The sequence below is a fragment of the Sceloporus undulatus genome, chromosome 8, assembly GCF_019175285.1.
Source record: "Sceloporus undulatus isolate JIND9_A2432 ecotype Alabama chromosome 8, SceUnd_v1.1, whole genome shotgun sequence".
Taxonomy (NCBI): Eukaryota; Metazoa; Chordata; class Lepidosauria; order Squamata; family Phrynosomatidae; genus Sceloporus; species Sceloporus undulatus.
In genome coordinates, this window is record NC_056529.1 from 22,664,135 (window position 1) to 22,678,880 (window position 14,746).

At 45.7% G+C, this 14,746-nt stretch overlaps 1 long non-coding RNA gene across 1 annotated transcript; it reads left to right on the plus strand.

Moving 5' to 3' along the window:
- The first annotated feature begins 282 nt into the window (after positions 1-282).
- Positions 283-12,723, plus strand: LOC121914900. Its single transcript, XR_006100603.1, has 5 exons — positions 283-433; positions 2,112-2,214; positions 3,432-3,623; positions 8,986-9,059; positions 12,626-12,723. It is a non-coding gene; the product is annotated as an uncharacterized LOC121914900 (long non-coding RNA).
- Positions 12,724-14,746: the final 2,023 nt, after the last annotated feature.

Sequence of the window (14,746 nt, forward strand, 5' to 3'; positions counted from 1 at the left end):
AGCACCTTAAGACTCACTGAAAGAAAGAAGCTGGCAGCATGAGCTTTCCTAGGCCTCACTCTACTTCCCCAAATGCATTTAAACTGAAGTCTACTTAAGCTCCTGATGCCAACTTCTTTCTTTCAGTTAGTTTCAAAGGTGCTACAAGCTCTGCCTACACACTGATTCTTTTCCATAGTTAGTCTCAATGGTGATGCAAGATCCCTTTGCTTTTTTTAATCGTTTAGCTTTTAACTGGTTTTAATTTTATTGATTGTTTACTTATAGCTTTCACAGAATCCTAGAGTTGTGCATAATGTGAATATTTTTGGCTACCTCCATTTAAATTTTTGTAAGCTTTCTTGAGCCCCTACCTGGGGAAGAGGTGGGATGTCAATAAAAACAACAAGAAAAGCAACATCATCATCATCAACAAGATAAACAGCAACCACAGGTGAATGGCTTGACATCCTTTGCACTTCAGGATTTTTTTAAAATGCACACAGGGTTTTTGTTTGTTTGTTTGTTTGTTTGTTTTTGCACAAATCCCAACATTTTGGCATAGCAAATGGTGTATCTTATGCAAGATGTTCTCTCTCCTTTGCAGTAACATTGTCTGCATGTTCAACAAGGAATATTTCTGCACACATAAAAAATCCCCACATATTTTTGTGCAATTTTTTTAAGTCCAAAGTATTGTTGCAAACTTTCCCCAAACTCCCATAATGTCATGCAGCGGAGAGAAAAGTTTGGAAACAATTTGTTCTTGCATGGAGGAGTAAAAATAAACAAAGATTTATATCCCTAATTTTTGAGTGCTGAGTGCCTGAGGTCCAGCAAGAAGGATCCTTTAGTTTGCAAATAGGGTTTGGCCGCAAGGTTGTCCAATCCAGAAGGAAGCCGGCAGGCGGCTGGACCCCGAGGAGTGAGCCTGGCTCTCATTAGTTTGCAGGTGGAAAAGGATAAGGTTGCAGCCTGGAATGGTGGCCAGAGATGAGGTCTCCCCCCCCCCCAATTGCCCAGCAGGCTCCCATAAATCATGGTACAGTAGCCCTGGCTGCAGGCCACAAATCTTCCCGAAGATAAAAAGGAACGGTTCCATCCTGAACATGCCTGGAACATAATCCCCATGTGCTTCCTGTTATAAAAGAATGGGTTCCACATTTGGCCATGCCTCCCGACATGCGCAGGGGGCCAAGAGAAGGGAGGGATACTGGGGGGGGGCATGGGGGTCAGACCCCTGTGCCCCTCTGGTCCTTGCACCTGCCGGCCTCCAATTTTATTCCTCCTCCTCCATCATTGCCTACGATGGGTCAAGCAGGAGTAACTTGTGTGATGCTTGGAGGAGACATTTCTGCAAATGCTGGTCACTGGGGAGAAGGAAGTGAAGGATGCAGAAAGGAGAAAGGAGAGGTCTGGGCAAAACTACCTCTGAGTATTCCTTGCCATAAGTCAACAGGAGACTTGAAGTCATATACATACATACATAGACCTAAATGTTCTAAAAGCACCAGAACCCACCTGATCTGGGGAGCTAAGCAGGATCAGACCTGGCTTGTCCTTGGGTGGGAGGCTGCCAATGGATACCAAGTGCCATGGGGCTCTGTTTCAGAGGAAGGAAACAGCAAAGCTAACCTCAAAGATTCCTTACCTCTATGGGAAATCAATAGGGTTGCCATAACAGAAGACTTGAAAGCATATACATACATACATAGGCCTACATGCTCTAAAAGCATCAGATTTTGTCTGATCTTGGAAGCTAAACTGGATCAGCCCTGTTAGTACTTGTATGGGAGACTAGGGAATCCTAGCTGCTCCTCTATTTCATGTTTAAGATGTCACCTAATATTGGCTTGTGTAGTGGATCCTGGCCACAAGGGCACTACATGTGGTCAGTAGGGCAGCTGGTCTCCAGAAACGAGTACTTGCCCAGTTGCCCTGGTATCCAACTGGGGAGAAACTGGGATGTTATGGGTTGGGTTAAAAGACAGAGATGGAGGGGGACATGGAGGGAAGGAGGGGGAAAAAGAAATATTTGGCCTGTCCTTTGTTGAAATCCAATCCCCCACCAGGCCCAAGGATTGTCTGCTAACTTTTCAATCGTCCCCCTTTTCGTTTCTGTTCTTTTTTAGGATACAGTGAATTTTGTCATAATTTTGTCAACCAGAACCAGATGTGCCTTTTCTTTTGACAGCACGGAAAAACAAAATCATATTTGTTCAAACCCCAAAGCAGGTAATAAATAACGGTGGGCGCAATGCCGCAGCTTAACATTCTTCAAAAGCAGCGGGATAATGACTATTGCTAAAAAATTTAATTTGGAGGTAAAGTCCATTCTTGCAGGGAGAAGGCACGGGGGGGGGGGGGGGGGCATTTTCGAAGGCCTCGTGGCCGGATTGGGTTTCTCTTTCAGGAGAAGGAAAAGGACCTTTGGGTGAGCAGATGAAGTCCAAGCAGTCAGGTAGAAGCCCCGGGTGGAAAGGGACCGGTTCTTTCAGGGGGACAAGGGAGTAGCCACATAAAATGGGAGCCAGTGTGGCTTAGTGGTTTTCATGCTGGAGTTGGTCCTAGGAGACCAGGGTTCGAATCCCCACTCAGCCATAGAAACCTACTGGTTGAACCTGAGGAAGTCCCACTCTTGCCTCCAAGGAAGCCCATGGCAAGGCAGGATCCGAACAAATCTTGCCAGGAAAGCCTTCGGAGAGGGTCAGAGCTGGTATGGCGCACTGGTTTGAGAGTTGGATTGGGACTCTGGGACACCTTGGTTTGAATCCTCACTCAGCCATGGAAACCCATTGGGTTATCCTGAGCAGTCCCATCCCCTCCGCCTTGCAGAAAGGCAAGGAGCTGCTCATACTCTGCCTCCTCTGAACAAAACCCATCCAGAAAACCCTAGGATAGGATCGCCAGAAGCTGCGGTCAACTTGAAGGCATAGAACAACAACCATTGGCACCAATTTTTACCTTCCCTCATATTAATGCAATGGCTACAGCCATGGAGTGGTCAAACGTCCAGAGGTCTAGTGGTGCTTAGTCCACCGTTGGGTCTGGCAATGCACCAGTTTCAGTGTGGAACATGAAAATGTCCAGCTGAAGTGCACAAAAGACCTCCAAAATAGGTTTTGTTTTGAATAGTCTCTTCTTCTTGCATTTGTTTTTATCACCTCAACTCTGACTCATGGCAACCCCATCAATGAGACACCTCCAAGATCCCTTATGCTTTTATTGTTAGCTGCTTATTATTATTACTACTACTACTACTACTACTACTACTATCTTCAACTGCTCTGCTCAGGTCCTGCAGGCTCAGGGTCATGGTCTCCCATCTGGCATGAGATTTTCCTTCCTCTCTCCACCTTTCCTAGCATTATAGTCTTTTCTAGTGGTTTGTTTCTTCTCATAATGTGGCCAAAGTACAACAGTCTCAACTTTGTTATCTTGGCTTCTTCCAGGGAGATTTCTGGCTTGGTCTGATCAAGGACCCATTTGTTGGTCTTTTTGGCTGTCCATGGGAACCTCAGCACCCTCCTCCAGCCCCACGTAATCTGAAATGAATTGATTTTCTTCCTATCTGCCTTCCTTGCCGTCCAGGTTTTGTACCCATATGTGGCAATGGGGAATACAACAGCTCGGATGATCCTAACGTAAGTGTTCAGTTATATATCTTTGCACTTTAGGATCTTGACCAGTTCCCATTCCTATTCTTAAGGACTCTGAAGCCTTTTTATGGGTTTTATCACAGCCCTCATGGTTGGAGGTTAGGTGTTTTTTCTTCTTCCTCCAAAAAGCACTTTCTGGGTTTGGGGAGAGGAATGAGAGTCCATGAGAAAAACCCTCCACCGAGAAAGCAGGTAATGGGGCTGATCAGGTGTGTGTGTGTTGTAAGAAACAAGAAGGGAGGCTTTGCCAAAGAAAGGGCCACTTAAAAGTAAATGCTAATGACTCCGAAATGCTATTCCTTCTGTGCCTTAGAAGCCAAATTAAAGCAAGGCCGGCTCCCAGCCTGTGCCTCATCTCCAGCCACTCTGGAGAAATTCCCAGAGGCTCTCCTGGGCTCCCCTCTTTTAAGAGGGTGAACCTGGAACCACTTACAGGGGAGGTTTAATAAGAGGCAAAATGTGTTTTTTATTTAGTATTTGCTTGCGTGAAAAAGATGGATTCTCTCTCGCAGCCTCCCTCCGCCCCCCTCTTTCTCGAGGAGCAAAGCGGGGAATCACGATTGGGACCCCCTTCCTCCGCCCCACAGACATTTCACATCAGGATGAAATGGTTTCGTTTGCAAAATCCGTCAGCAGTTGCAGCAAAGGTGCTGGGGTTACATGTTTGCTGGTCGATGATTTTTTATCAGATACAAAACAGGCATGGATGCCTGCAGACAGGTGGTCAACAGGTTGCCCAGACTTCCTTCTCCACCAGACCAAAGCGGGTGATAGGAAGAGAGAAGGATGTCAATGCAAGGAGAAATAGTCATGGAAGATTCCTCCTGGATGCAGGTGAAAATGAATGTTCTTCTAGTGGTTCCCAAACTCTAGTCTTCCAGGTATTTTGGATTTTGGATTCCAGACCAAGCTGGCTGAGGCTTCTGGAAACTGAGGTCCAAAACACCTGGAGGACCAGCGTTTGGGAGTCAGTGCTCTACTGAATTCAGACATTCGTATCCAGACATCCCTTAGTGTTGCAGAGAATAGTTTTTTGTGGGGGGTTTTCAGGCTCTGTGGCCCTGTTCTAGAAGAGATGTTTCACCAGGATCTGTGGCTGGCATCTTTGGAGAATGAAGATGAATCTTATTCTGAAGATGCCAAAACCATAGATGCAGGTGAAACGTCAGGAATAAAATCTTCTAGAACAGGGCCATGTAGCCCGAAAAACCCATGAAAAACTATGGATGCCGTCTATGAAAGCCTTTGACTTCGCATCTTGTAGAGAAATGATTCTACTGGGCCTTTTTGCACAAAACGCAGGTTTTTATGCACAGGGGACAAGGTTTGCTATGCGGAAAACAGGCATTTATGGAAAAACCTAAGAATAATTCCTTTGGGATGTTTGGATACCAGAAGAAACTGAGCAAAACTGTCACTGGTCTCTTGTTCTCCCCAATGGCCTTTCCGCCTTTTCTGACCTGGGAATGAGTAATTGCAAATATGTTTTCCATCCCTAGATAGGAACGGTGGGGCGATGGCATTCTCGGGTTTCTCTCCACATGCGGGAAAGCCGTGAAATCGATGGCTGTGGGACAAGGACGGGCAGCTTTTGCACATGCTTTCTTAAATCTCTGTTGGGTGCAATTAAAGGGCGCAGGCCTTGGTTGGGTTGGCGCTGCCTCCGAGGAGAAGGAGGACTCCGTTCCTTTTTCAAAGAGCCCGCTTTATGACTTTGTGGTGTGAGACGGTGCCAGCCATGCTGCTGTTTTCACTATTCGGTGTTGAGGAAACACATTACATCTGTCTTTGATCCCCGAGATCTGGATTGCTAAAACCGATGGCCGCAATTAAAGACAGTCCTGTTGAAAACCTGACCTCTGCCTGCTCTCAACTTCATGTAAACTTTTCAATATGGCTGTAATTTGGTATTAAATTACCCGTACTTTATTGCTTTCTAGCACAGCTCCGTCCCGTTGCCTTTTTAAAAGATATAAAGGCTAACATAAAAGAAAAAATGGCAGCCTATCTGCATAATTATGTAATTATAGACTTGTTTTCCTACACTTAGAGAGCCTTTTGTGTAGTTTATGCCTCTTCAGAGGAGCAGTAAGAGTTGGAGAGAATAATTTCTCTGCTTTTCCCAGCTGCGTGAGGCATCAGATGAGCTGCTTCTGTGATGGAGACGCTGCTGCTGCTGCTGCTGCTGCTGCTGCTGCCGCCGCCATGGAGCCCTTTGGGCTGATTCATGGCAAGAAACCTCAAAATGCACCTCTTGGACAAACCATGTTTAAGAGCATTTCAATCTTGCGCTTCTTCCAGCATGGAAGAGCATCATGCGCATCCATCAGAAATCCAGGTGCGTCCGGGCCAAGGGGCTCTGTCGCTCCCTTTCCACCCAAAAGCCTTTCCTTAAAACAGTTTTTGGCCTCTCCTGGCCAGCCACATGCTCCAACTCCACTCCTCCGATTCATCACCTGCTTTTCCAGCATCAGAAGGAGCTGCTCATATTCTGCGCCATTTACTGCATTGCTGATTTCAAGGCTTTGCTGTTGTTGCTGTGCACCTTCAAGTTGTTTCCGACTTACGGTGACCATACAGTGAACCTATCTTGGGGCTTTCTTGGCAAGTTTCTTCAGAAGGGGGTTTCCATTGCCATCTTCTGAGGCTGAAAGTGTGAGTTGTCCAAAGTCACCCAATGGGTTTACATGGCTAACTCTGATCTCCAGAGTCATTGTCCAATGCTCAAACCAATTTACTTTTTTGATGGTTTCAAGACCACCTAGAAATATTTGCTTCTCTATGCAATATAAGGTTGCCTTAAAAGCTTGAAATGTGCCTTTGGAGCTTCATGCCCCTTTGCTATAAAATTTCCTTACTTAAAAGCACTCTGCCTCTCTTGCACTCCTTTTAACAACAACAACAACAACAACATATTCATTTATTTATAGCCTGCCTCTCCCTGGGGGATCGGGGCGGGTTACAATCAATTTTTCACATGCCTTAGCTTGGCCCAGTTCTTGACTACGGTTGGCAAGGGAAATACCAGTGGAATTGCCAGCAATGTCCCAATTGCTAAATTGGGAGATGTCAGTTATTGGGTGGTGGCAACGAATCCTTTAGGTAAAAGGTGGTCTTTGGGGGTCCCATCCATCTCAGGCAGAGCCAGGGAGCCCTTGCACCTTCTTTCGGCTGCTGTTACCTGGAGGGAGAAAGAGGTTTCGCATCCAAAGAGGTGCAAAGACTTCCAAGGAGTCCACCTCTTTCCACCATCTTTCTCTTTCATTCTCTCCCAGGATGCAGCCCTTTTGCAAGTGAGTCTTCCTTCCTAGTTGCGTTTGCAGCAGACACTGATTGCAAGCAATGAAGGCAGATTATCCAGAGGGTCGGCTGAGTGACAATTCTGCCTTGCCTTGACCCAGTGCCTGCGGAGATAAGAATTAATCTTATAAACCTCTACACACTTCTCTCCTCTGTCTTTCTGATCTCTGAACAGCAGGGCAGGGTTGCATTCGCTCTCTTCATCCTTGCCTTGGTTATATGGACGCCCCTCTCCTGGGATCGGCCTGCCCCCTTTGAAAGGGCTCCTTTTGGGGTGAAGAGCCCCAATTCCACCAGCGCTGGCTGCTTGCCTTGTCCCTGAAACCCAAAAGAGTCAAAAGTGGACAGTTTGCAGATTCCTTCAATACATCCTCAGCTGCATCAGTCTGGCAGGAGGACAGGGGAAGACTCCAGGGGTCCAGGGTTCGAATCATGCAAAGCCATTGGGGCCTCGTTCCCACTTACAAATAAATTGGTTTGCAATCTGAATCAATGGATCTATTTGGCAGTGGAGCGTGGTCCACACTACATTTGCCCTGATTGTATTTTCCCCCTGTAAAATAACCCACTTGTGATTTACATTCATGAATGAGTTGATTCAAAATGGACCCGTTCCAGCTGGATAAGGGCAAATTTAAATCAATTCTGATCTGCACCTGGTTCACACATGCGCTGAGTTGATTTATCCAAAAAGATGCAGGAAAAAACCCAGCATCAAAAAGACCCAGGTTAAATGGGTCTAGCGCATGGCCCCCCTCGCTAATTCAGTTCAAGTGGGAACCAGGGTCATTTGAACCGGTTCAAACTGATTTGCAATCCTGTTTAAAAGGTAGTGAGGCCAATGTCGCCCAGCCAAGTGCTCCAAGGACCCTCCTTTGCTCCGAGTCTCTAATCCCAAATTATCATTCTGCATTTGAAAGAGGGTGCTTCTCCTGTCTCTCTTCATTACGGCTCAATGGGGCACGCCTGGCTTTGAGTTAAAGGGGGAAAAGCCCTGGGAAAGGTCAAGCGCAGCTGAGCTGACCCCAAAGGAGTAAACAATTATCCTAAGCACTGCCAAGCGTCAGAGCCTTCCCAAGTGCAATGCCATTGCCGCCAATGCTTTGAGAGCAACCCGTTTCCTTAAAACGCCTCTTCCCCCAAGTTGCATTAATACAGACATTAACTCTAATAGCATCTATTTAGCATAAACAAGAAGATTATATATATATATATATATATATATATATCCGTGATTGAAATGTTTGTTATTTAGCATTAGGCACCTTCGTACTTGGGTATAATTTGCATTTTAATCCACTCCACGCTTGGTTTTGGGATTGATAGATTAGTTTTAATCCCCTGTCTAATAATGGGGGAACTGCTGAGATTTATTAAACAGGCAAAGGCTCTTGGATTTAAGAGGATGTGGGGCGGACGTTTCCCCATGCATATGGATTTGGGGGGCTCTCAAAGTGTGGGTTGGGGTGAGTGTGTGAATGCGTTTCCCCGATAAAAGGAGGAGGAGGAGGAGGAGAGGGAATGGGCCTGACTCTGCATCCAAAGGGAGAAAGGGTCCCTATTAAGCCTCTCTTGAAATTGTCAAAGGGAAGATTGACTGCCAGAATTAGTCAGTGGGACACCAAATGCGTGTGTGACCCTAGACAAATAATTGACACCGAGATGGAGAGTGCGAGAGAGAGACCTCATAAAGTGACGGATGGGGGGGAAGAGGAGCAGAATCCAACCAGAAACAAGGCTTAAAAATGCACATACAGTTGCTGTGTTCGTGTATTTTGTACCCACAGATTCTCTATCCACGTGTTTAACCAAAATATTCCAAAAACAAATAAGTTCCAGACATTTGTTTGGATGGTGAGTCAACACATAGGAGAATCCCATTGATTCAAGATTCAATGGACTTGCTCTAATTGGGATTAACAGTAGGACTGAGGCTCTTCTTTTCCAACTTTAATTGGCCTGATTAAAAAATGGTTATAGCAATATATATATATATATATATATATATGAGAGAATGTTTTTAATTTTTTCCTTTTTGCTATTGTAGTGACAACTGGTGAATGTGGCCAAAGGGGACAGAACTGGAAGAAGCGCCGTTGAGGGACATTAAAACTAAAGGAGGTAACCAGGAACAAAATTCTTGGGATACTCTCTCAATCTCTTTGCAGCCTCTCTGCACTTTGGGGAAACAGGAATCTCTTGTTTTTTCCATTGCGCTCGACTGATCTTGGAGTGAAATTCACTTGATTTCCAAGTGACAATTGCCCTGATTAGAATATAGGGCACTTAAGTGGTCAATTATTATTGGATAATTTGATTTGCTAGCGTTTCACATAATGGGGGCACTGGAAATAGAGGAGGGAGTCACACCTCTTAAGGAGGGAATGATGCCGTATGGAGGAGTTGCCGCATTTTTTGGAAACAAATGAAAGAAGTCATTTAGTTGTAATTCGACAACGTCCTGCTCAGACATTTGTTTAAAAAATTAACTCTGCACTGTCAGTCACTGGCAAAGGGAACAGAGGTTACGCTAAGACTGCGTGGGTTTCTTTGCCTACATGCGAAGATCCCACTAATGCAGCAATCTGGGACGTTTTGGGAGAAGAATGAAGGGAAAGGGCCAGTTTAGGAAACTTTGCATGGGATCATTGAATGAAGGCAATGAAAGTTGTGTAGGGTTAGCATAACCTCAGTTCCCATTGCCCTTGGGAAGGTTCACTGGTCTGCATGGGACTACTAGGCTTGAAATGGACTTGTTGGCCACCGTTACATCCTGATCTCCCATTTGTAATAACACCCATTATTGTTATTGTTGTTATCTGCTGGGTCGCCATTTGGAAACGACATGAAGGTACACAACAACAACAACAACTAGCAGCCTTAAGCACTGTGTTGTTTTATGGGGTATTTTGCTCTCCATTTCTTGGGAAGGTGAGATCAGACTCAGCCCACTCTCCTGGGTTCCCTGGCTCCCATCTCTTGGGACCCGCTTTGCTTGCATCATCTTGTCCTCCCCTTTGGAGTTCCAAAAGCAACACACAATGGGCATGTTGCCAAGCTTGTGTGGTTTTCATGTGGCTTCCAAGAGGGGTGCAGTTTCAATCGTGGGCAGTTTGGTGGCAGCATTTCCATAGAGACTCACCAGGAAGAGGAGGAGGAAGGTTTCTGGCCCCCAATCCTTTCATCTTGAAAATGAAATGATCAATTACCTGCCCCTCCTCCTCCTCTGTTTTTGTGCATCTTTGCTGCAAACTGTTTTGAGAAGATGCTCTGGACCTTTATTCATGGTTTGCTTTTTTAAGATACAGATAAATATATAATGCTGAAACCTTGCAATTTCGAAATGAAATTTTGTCAGTTGATGAAATGAAAAAATCACAGTTTTAGAACCAAGAATTGTAAAGTGTTTCAGGCGCAACAGAAAAGGAGGCAGGAAACCCCTGGAAGAATTGGCCATAAAAGGCTGGGAAATAGGAGGGACAGGTGGGTTTGTTAACTCTCACTAAACAATAACAAAATAACAACAATACCAATGGAAATAGCCTTTCTGGTGAATCATCCTTGTCTGGAAGCAAACTCTGGAGCTAGCTTACACACACAATCTCTCCTTCCTTCCTTCCTTTGATTATTTCAGGTAGGGCTCCTTTGCTTCCCAAATGCAATCCTGCCATGGGACCCTCCTTCCTTCCTTCCTTCCTTCCTTCCTTCCTTCCTCACTTGGGATGAGTCCTGATTTTCCACATTTGCTCCGGCGTCATTGTTGTTGCTGCTGATAGACTTGACTTTGCTGTTGCTTCTGACTCTTCCTTCCCTTCAGAAAGCAAAGCAGGCAAATCAGCATTGTTAGGGCTTGACTTCTCGGCATAAAAATCAAAGTGCCTGTAGTACTTTTGAACTCACATTTTCCACAGATGCTGATAATGAAAACCTTGCAGCACTGAGAAGCATCATAATTGATGGCCTGTAATTAATATTTGAAAGGCACAACTGGTGATAGACAGGTGTGCGTATACAAAAAAATTGCATAATTGGGATGTTGTTTCTACACCATGCAAATATTATGCGCTCTGCTGATTTCCGAGAGGGGGAGAGGGAAGGGTGGGTTTCCTTTTTTTGGTCTGCGAAGACGCGACGCAAAGAGGAAACCCCTCCAGGTGCCAAGCGCATGGACTCCCTGGATGCAGGCCTTGCTTTCAGTTCCTCTTTAGCTCACTGTCTTGGTGCAAACCACAATTGCAATGAGGTTTAAAAAGAGGCACAATGTGGCCCTAAATGGCGTCTGATTTGCAAAGGCCCCCGGGAATCTGTAGGGTGGGTTTCTCTTCCAATTCAAGGTGGGGGGCGGGGGAGACAGTCAAATGGACTCCTTGGGCCTTAAAAAAAGAAAAGAAAAAGGGGAATGAATTATACAAAGGGCAAAGCAGAGGGCCGTCTCTGAAGGGGCAATGATTGCTTTGCCCTTGTGTGCAAATGGAGGGATGGGGGGAGACCCAGCTGCCTCAATGGGATTATGTCCCTTCTCATAACCTATCAGTCTTCTGATCAGAAATTCATAATGCTGGCTGTCCGTCCATTTCTCAGACCGGGGAGGGTGGCGTGATTGGATTTAAATAGGCAAATGCCAGACTTGGGGGTCTGACATTCTCTCTGCCCCCCTTCTCCATAACCGTAATGTCTTCTTCCTCTTTCACTCGGCCTTCTTCTTCATACTGTCTTCCTCCACCTTCCCCTCTCTTCTTCTTCCTTTTCTCCCCTTGCCTCCACTCCTCTGTGCACCACCATTTTCTATTAGGCATGAACTAGCATGATGAGAAGTTATCAGGAAATGGAGGATAGATGTGGGGAGAGGCAGGGAAAGAGGGGAGCGAGAGAGAGAGAGAATAATAAAAGGAGGGAGGGAGGGAGGGAAGCAGGCTGAGAGAGAGAGAGAATTGGATGGCAGAAAATTGTAAATTGTTGCTGTCATGCTCTCCCCAGGACAGTAAAATCTGTTTTTAAAGGCCCTCTCTCCCCATCGCTTCCCCCATTCCATCCCATCCCACCCCACTCAATTACTGTTATTTTCCCCATCTCCCACACTCCCCTTTGCTTAAAAGGAAATAGTTCAAGAGAAAGGATCCAGGTGAGAGTCTTACTAAATCAGAAGAACCACCAATGGCCAGGAAAGTGGCTCTTCTCTGTCCATTGTACCTTCCTTCCTTCCTTCCCTCCCTCTTTCCCCTTCTCCATTCCCTTCCATCTCCTTCCTTCTTCTCCATCCTTCTTTTCCATCACCACCTTCTTCCTTCCTTGCTTGCTTCCTTTTCTCTTTCTTTCCCTCTCTTCCACTTCTCCATCCTTCCCTTCCATCCCCTTCTGCCTGCCTTCCTTCCTTCCTTCCTTCCTCATTTTTTGACCTGGGCTTCTTTACCTGTCTGAACAAGGCAAAGTTTCCTTGCCAGTGGGATGCACCCCCAAGCAGTGAACAATTGTGGTTGGAAGTTAATGCACAATGCTTAGGGGCATTGCCAGGGACCACTGTCTATTGGCCTCGGGTCCTGGGACAATCCTGGAGCGGCAAATACCCTCTTGGCCACTGGGTCGCCTATTGCTATGGAATGACCATGAGACACCAGGGGATAACTGAAATGTGTGTTTTATTCTGTATATTCCGTAATGCTATGCCTCCTCTTCTCTGTCTCTGTTAGCAGGAAACACCTCCCTGAAAGGCAGGGTAGCAATTCAAATAAGCAAGTAAGGACATCCCAGAGACAAACCCGGCAAACATACAATCAAGTAAAATAAAAACAAAATAAATAAAAAGTGTGTGTGTGTGTAATTAATGGAAGAATCGTCTCCAATAGGAATTGCCTTCTGCTTCCCCGCTCTTCCTGCTGACTCCAATCTCGCAGAATAAAAGATGCTGAGACCATAACTCATTCCTCCATGCTGGGAAGGACACCTACGGTATATATATTATTACGGTTAGCAACAGGCCTGTGACTTCAGACACCTTTGCTTTCCTTACCAGCCTCAATGGGGGGCAGAAGGAAAACAAAGACCCAGTGGAAGCAACTCAGAAATGAGTTTTGCATGCAACCCTGCGGAGAGAGAGGGCCTTCCTGGCCTCACTCTGTCCCCTTCTTCTCCAGGCTGAAGAAATGCATCCAAAGGGGCCAGCAGGAATCAGAAGGCGACGACCGACCGGTCAGATCCTGGCCACAGTCCCACTGGCGTTGTCTCGGACATCAGGCCAAGCCACTCTGCATCCTGTTTTGGGAAATAGGAGACATATAAGTAATACGGCATATAAAATTGCTTATTGATAATAAATAGATGAATGAGAGCCAGTGTGGCATAATGGTTTCAGTGTTGGACTATGACTCCAAAGACCAGGGTTCGAATCCCCGCTCGGCCATGAAAACCCACTGGGCGACCTTAGGCAAGTCACACTCTCTCAGCCTCAGAGGATGGCAATGGCAATGAAGAAACCTGCCAAGAAAACCCCTCTTAGGGTTGCCATAAGAAAGAAATGACTTGTAGGCAAACAACAACACCCCCCAAACACACACATACAAGTAAATAAATACAGTTAGGGACACTTAAGAGGGTGAAAATGGGAGGGATACATTTTCTTCTGGATTGGCATGTTTTACCTCAGCACCACCCAAGGTTTCTCTGATGCAAAAGCATGAAGGCTTCTTGGGAAATCCAATGTCCTCTGCCTACAAAAGGGGCTTGTTTCCTCACAAAGGATGGAGACAGGCTGGATTCCAAAGGAAGTATCTTTTTTGTGTTGCAAATGGATGTTCAGTTTCCAGGATGTTAAATTTTGAGACTCTCCTCCCAGTACCCAAACAGCCAGAAGAAGGAGGTGCAAGCCTGCAAGATTTGCCCCTCCATACCATCTTAACTAAGAAGAGAAACATCAAAATGCAGGCCTAGGAATAACATCTTCATATTATTCCCCTCCTATTTGGTTTGTAACTCCTCGCCTGATGAAGAAGCCAATGAAGCTTCGAAAGCTTGCAAAATGTTGTGCATTTTGCTTGGTCCAAAAAAGGTATCACTGTTCAGTGGATTTTTGTTGTGATCAGAATTGTTCATAGGGGGTTTGCCATTGCCTTCCTTTTAGGATTCCCACCCAAGGGGTTTCCATAACTCTGCAGGGATTCGAACTCTGGGTTACCAAGTCCAACTCTCCGATGGGGCATCCTAAAATTGAATTTGGGGCAAGGGAATAATCCGTCATCAGATCAGCCCAGCCCTCCTCTGCTCTTGAAAGGGAAGCCCTGACTTCATGGGGTTGGCCAGGTCACTTACAAAATTGAATTAGACAACAAAGCCGACCCAGTCGAAGGCATTGTTTCCTGTTTCTGCCCCCATCCCATTTTTGCATTATTTTGCAAGTTATGTTTCCTTTGTTTGCAAGAGGTATTTTGAATGAAAACACATGCCTTATTTTACAGGGAGGGAAATCTGTCAGCCATTTCCAAAAAGCAAGGGCTAAATCAAAACCCTGCAAGGCTGCTGCTGCTGGAAGAAAACGAAGCCTCCGCAAACGATGATCGATTCAACTTTCACAACCATAAGGAGACATTGGAAACATTATGGATAATCCTGGCAAAGCCATAACGCTTCCCATTTCTGCTTATGGTTGTGAAAGCTGGACAGTGGAGAAAGCTGGACAATGTAGAAAGATCGCCTTGTTTGAAATGGGGGGCTGGATGAGACTTTGTAGATATCGTGGACTGACCAAAAGAAAAACCAATGGGTCCGAGAGCAAATTGAGCCCAAGCTCTCCTCAGAAGCCAAAATGATGAAACTGA